Genomic DNA, 5,884 nt, shown 5'->3' on the forward strand with positions numbered 1-5,884 from the left:
GGTTTCTTAATTTCAGTCTGGAAACCAAACTGGATATCGAATCGAACCAGAAAAAACCAAACCAAACCGAACCAAAATCTAATTAGTTTGGGTTCTGTTTTGAGTTTAGTAAGGTTTACCAAAAAAAAAGTTTTGAGTTTAGTAAGTGTTTTTGAATTTTAAAAGTAACCGCAAGCGCACGGTATCGTGTAGCTAACGGGTCGATCTCAAGGAGATATGCCACTTATAATTCAACTTTTTAATAGTAATGCGAGAGTGGAATGATTCAATTTTTGTTAACTAATTAATTAAACTAAAAGATCCTAATCTGTACGTCTAATGCAATCGAATTGAAACGAACAATAAATTAAACACAATCAATTCATAAATAAAAGACAGGAAAATGCAGATGCAACACCACCCGTCACCAGAAGCAGAGGCACGACTGTAGGCTTGCTCCGGTTATGTGGTCCGAGATTATGAATGAATAGGCAGAAAGTAAATAACAGAAAGTAAATAACAAAGCAATAAACAAAGCAATAAAAGGAAAATGAAATAACTAAAATGCAGATTCAACACCACCCGTCACCAGAAGCAGAGGCACGACTGTAGGCTTGCTCCGGTTATGTGGTCCGAGATTATGAATGAATAGGCAGAACAATAAATAATGCTGAAAGTAAATCCTAAATTAAGAATATGGAGGGGTAGATAGAAGCAGGAATGGAGGGAGGATAGAAGATTAATAAAGAAGGTTACTTACTTGCGAATTGAACAAACGATTCGAATATCAACCAACCCTAACAACCAGATCTAGATCTAGAATAATCTAAATCTGCAATTGCTAGACCCAGAGAAAAACGAATCTAAAAAAAATTGAAACTTGAACTTGAACTTGAAGCTTGAACTTGAATTGCATTACATAAAAAAAATTAAACCTAAACATTTAATCTAGAAATTTAAATCTCACTAATGCAAGCAAAGAAAATAAAGAAAACTTAAATAAACTGAAGAGAGAAGAAAGAATGCTTCTACTAAGCTCTAGAACATGTTCTCCTTTGATCGAATATGATCTCCTTTTATAGAGTTTACATGAGATATGAAGCACAGCTGAATTTGAATAAAACTCAGGGTTTCTATCTGACTCATCCAATTAGGGTTTTGACGTACTAATCGCGCCGACTTAGAGAGATCAGATGCATAATCCAACCGTTGGATTTGAGGTTTAAGTAGTCTTGAAGCTCTCCTCCAAAAATCAGCACGATCGGACATCGGATGACCGTTCGATGAAGGGTTTGATCGAAACTGGATAGAGGCATTCAAAAACGGGATTTTTGCTTCATCCTTATCTGAATATAATTCTTTTTCCTCTTTTTCTTTCTTTAATCAAATCCCAAATAGAAAATAAGATATTGAGGTATGCAAGGACTCTTTTCCATCTGGACTCTCTCAATAATATCTCTGTAGATTTGATTTAAAATCTCAGCCGTAGATCAAATTTGCCTTCTTTATCTCTTCAATATTTCGGGGTTGGCCTGTAATCACACATCTCTAGCCCATTATGCTCCAGATCAGGCCCATTTTTGCATTTGAGAATTTGAATGGACTTCTTGACGTGTAAAATAGCATGATTCAAGCCCAAAACTCCAAATATTTGCTTAAGTCTTGAAAAGTCCTAAAATCTGCAAAAACAACATAAAACCCAAGGTAACTCCATTCTAAGTGTATAAAATGCATGCTTTATGCCCTAAGATTTCACACATAAATGTGCTCATCAGATTCCCCCACACTTAGACTAAGCTTGTCCTCAAGCAAAAATTAAAGAAAAATACAAATGCAGGTAAGAAACTAGTGCAACAAAATAAATCCTAACTCACTTTCGTAGGAATCACGGTTACACTTAGCATGTGCAACAGGCCTTTAAACCACTAGGTTACCCCTAGAGGACGAGTTTTGTCTCGTGGATGTTTGCAGTAAATGTACATCCAAAATTCCAATTTTTAGCTCAAAATAAAATATTGCAAATTCCAACTCTAACAATTGGTAAGTACTCATACAAGATCAATAACTATGACAATTTTTCTCACCATTGATTTAAGATCCCCCACACTTGAACTTTATTACCCCATATTGATTCTTGAGACTTAGCATATATCTCAATCAAGGACTCACCTTATATCTTTCAAGTACACCTCTCCTTTAAGCAAAACCACTCATAAAGTAAGGGGACCAAGGACTAAGGTTTTGAAGTATTTTTGACCAAACAATTTACCAAGGCATTGATGACACTTGTATTTATTTCTCTTTTTTTTTTTTCTTTTGAGTAGTGAACTCTACATTACTCCACTACGGTTGGCTTGAATAACATGGTGGAGCAGACACCGAAACCCAAGTTACTTTGTAGCTTTGCTTTGCATATGCCCACATAGACAAGTGATGCGAGAGTTCTTTTCAATAATCTCCTTCCTAAGAGTTTCGATCAAGTCACCTCGATTCCTGAGTCGGAGTGCCCTGTCTAGTTCCAAGGAATTCAACTTTTACTTTCTACTCTTTTTTTTTTTCTTCTTTTTTTCTTTTTCTTTCTTTTTCTTCTTTTGTCATGCCATACACAAAATTGATCTCAACTTCTAGCCAAAGAAACAAGGACCCACAAAACTCATAGATGGTTCAACGCCTTAAGTTAAGGGCCTTTTATTTTTTTAAGGAAAGTCTTATCTCAACATATATACAAGTTACCTTCCTCTCAACAGGGTTTTTATGTGTTCATGATGGGTACCAAAATTACTCTCATTTCACACATCATAGCAATTGAAAGAATATGTATACTAACCAAAAGTCAAAGTTAAAATCTACAACGAAGCTATCCCCACACTTAAGTAATGCAATGTCCTCAATGCATGTATGCTAAACAAAGAAGACAAATGAGGGGTATACCTTTCAGTCAAGATGTGCTTATCATGGGAAGCTTTAGTCTTATCTTCAATATCAATGTATGATGGGGAAGGCACTCCAAATAAGAAAAACCGTGAATCGAAAAATCATCTCTAAAGATCTCAAGAAAAACATTCACAATGTTAAAAAAAATTCTCATCATACGTTGAGGTTTTCTAGAAGGTTTTGCATCTTTCATAAGATGAATATGATGTTGTAAAATGGAAGAGCTTAGACCTTTGATATTTGTGATAGACCAACCCAATAGTTCTCTATTATTATTCAACAGTGTGATCAACTCTTCTGCTTTGTCAGAAGTTAAATCAGAGACAACAATAACAGAAAGAGTATTATCTTGTTCCAATAAAGCATACTTCAAATTAGAAAACAACTTTTTCAATTGTAGCTGGGGGGGGTTCAATTACTGAGGGCTTGAGGATAGAGATGGAGATGGATAGAGGTTCAATAGGCTCTAAAGGTGTGTGAAAATTTGAGACTTCAGAAAAGAAAGTTTCACTATCATCATCCAACATATCCATACATTCTTGAAATTCAGAATCAAAATCAATCTCAAAGTTGGTAATCACATCAGTAGGAAAATCAAAAGATTCCTCAAGCATATTGATCTCTTCTTCTATTTGTGGTTGTTTCCCTATCCTAAACATATTAAACTCCATAGTTCGATTTCCAAAAGACAACCGTAAAAGACCATTTCGACAATTGATTAATGCATTACTAGTAGCCAAAAATGGTCTTCCTAGAATTATTGGGATTTCATCTTTGATTGAAAATGGTTTAGTATCTAGCACAATGAAATCAACTGGAAAAATAAATTCTCCCACTTTCAGTAAAACATCTTCATCCATCCCTTTGGGAATCTTAATTGACTTATCTGCCAACTGAAGAGTAGTTCTAGTTGCTTTTAATTCTCCCAACCCTAATTGCTTATAAACATGGTAAGGCAAAAGATTCACACTTGCACCAAGATCAAGTAAAGCATGTTCAATGTGTGTATTGCCTATGACACAAGCTATGGTGGGGCTCCCTGGATCCTTATACTTGGTTGCTACAGGTTTACTTGGTTGCTACAGGTTGAGTAATTATGGAACTAATGTTACCTGCCAAGAACGCCTTTTTGGGAATGCTAGTGATTCTTTTATGAGTGCATAAATCTTTCAACACTTTTGCATAGGCGGGGATCTGAGATATGGCATCCAAAAGAGGGATATTCACTTCTATCTTTTTGAAGACATCAAAAATTTTCTCCATAGTTGCAGTCTTCTTCTTATTTACTAGACGACTAGGATAAGGAGCCTTAGGAACATAAGGACTCTCATTTGAAATTTGCTCTTTTCTCATAGTTTCTGATAGTGGTTCACCAAACTTAGGTACTGCTAAAGCAACTAGCTCATCCTCAACTTCTATGGGTTTCTCAGACAAACCCTCATTAAGAGATACTTGAACATTCTCCTCATCACAGTGGTCACTAATCTCGCTCTTTTCATTAATATGTGACTCACCCGTTAAATACCCTTTCCCACTTCTCAATGCGAGACACGGAATTAATTGAAGCTAAAGAAGAATGGGAGGATTCAACTTGGTTGACTTGATTTTGTGGTCTTTGTTGAATCAAATCCTAGGATTTAACTCGGAGTTGGCTAGGCATTTTACCTTTTTCTCGTTCGGATAAAGCACTTGCAAGAGTGGAAATTTGTTTTTCCATATTATGCATAGAAGTCATGAAGGTGCTGGAAAGTACTTCCATATTCTTCTCTAAGGAAGAGAGTCGAGAAAACTCTGGATTGTTACCTCTGTTGAAACCAGGTGATGATTGATTTTGCGCAATGTAAGGCATATGAGGCACAATAGGTGGATTGATAGGTCTAGCTAAATTGGCATTCTGGAAATTTGGGGCTTGAGGGAACTGGACATTTGGATAATGAGAAAATTGGGCATTTTGCTTTTGAGGGGCACCAAATTGATTTTGTGTGGAATAATTACTTAATCCATTTTGGTTTTGCCCTTGAGACCATGAAAAGTTAGGATGATTCTTCCACCCAGGATTGTACGTGTTACTGTACGGGTTTGGAAACATTGCACTGACATTCTCATGTTGGTCTCCGAGAATAGCTAGGACATTCCTCAATTACATGTGTAGGAGACCGACACCATGCACACATAGCAATAGATTTGTCAATAAAATGTGCTTGACTTGGTGGTGCAGCTTTAACTACCAAAGTCTCTAACTTTTTCAAAATGTTATCTATTTGTACTTCCTTATGAACTTGGCTATCAACAAAATATCCCCTACTAGTCCTTTCAGACTCTTGGGTTGACTCCCATTCTCTAGTTCTATCAGCTAGGTCTAAAAGAAAATTTCAAGCTTCGGAATCATCAGTGAATGATGTAAATCCTGTGGGGCACATTGATTCCAAAAGTTGCTTTGTTTGGTAATCGATACCCTCATAAATTATTTGACATAAATGCCATAATTCTATACCATGGTGAGGGCATTCTTGGAGAAGACTTTGAAACCTCTCCATTACCTTAGCAAAAGACTCACTGGGTTTCTGACGAAATTGAAGAATATCATTTCTTATTTTATTCGTCTTAGAGAAAGGAAAGAATTTTTTCAAGAAGAGCACAGTAAATTGTTCCCATGTGAAAATGCTATCCCTAGGTAAGCTATAAAGCCACTTTTTAGTTTGGTCCTTTAATGCAAAGGTAATAAACCGTAGTCTTACGGCATCATCAGTAAGTTGTTGTACCTTCATAAGGACACAAACCTCCTCAAACTCCCTAAGGAACAAATATGCATCTTGATCAGGTAGCCCATGAAATTGGGGTAACATAGATAGATAATGAGATTTGAGCTCAAAATTATTACCCCTCACTTCAGGTAAATGTATACAGGAAGGTTGTGCAGATCGAGTTGGATAAAATCTATCCCTAAGACTCTTAGGTGGAGGTGGTGGAG

General features: G+C 36.2%; 1 non-coding gene across 1 annotated transcript; it reads left to right on the forward strand.

Annotated features, from left to right (window-relative positions):
- The first annotated feature begins 5,403 nt into the window (after positions 1-5,403).
- Positions 5,404-5,510, forward strand: LOC148999495 (small nucleolar RNA R71). The gene has a single exon (XR_016170888.1). It is a non-coding gene; the product is annotated as a small nucleolar RNA R71 (small nucleolar RNA).
- The last annotated feature ends 374 nt before the right edge of the window (positions 5,511-5,884 follow it).

This window comes from Hakea prostrata, chromosome 11, assembly GCF_041222555.1.
Source record: "Hakea prostrata isolate BN-2017 chromosome 11, UWA_Hpros_2, whole genome shotgun sequence".
NCBI lineage: Eukaryota > Viridiplantae > Streptophyta > Magnoliopsida > Proteales > Proteaceae > Hakea > Hakea prostrata.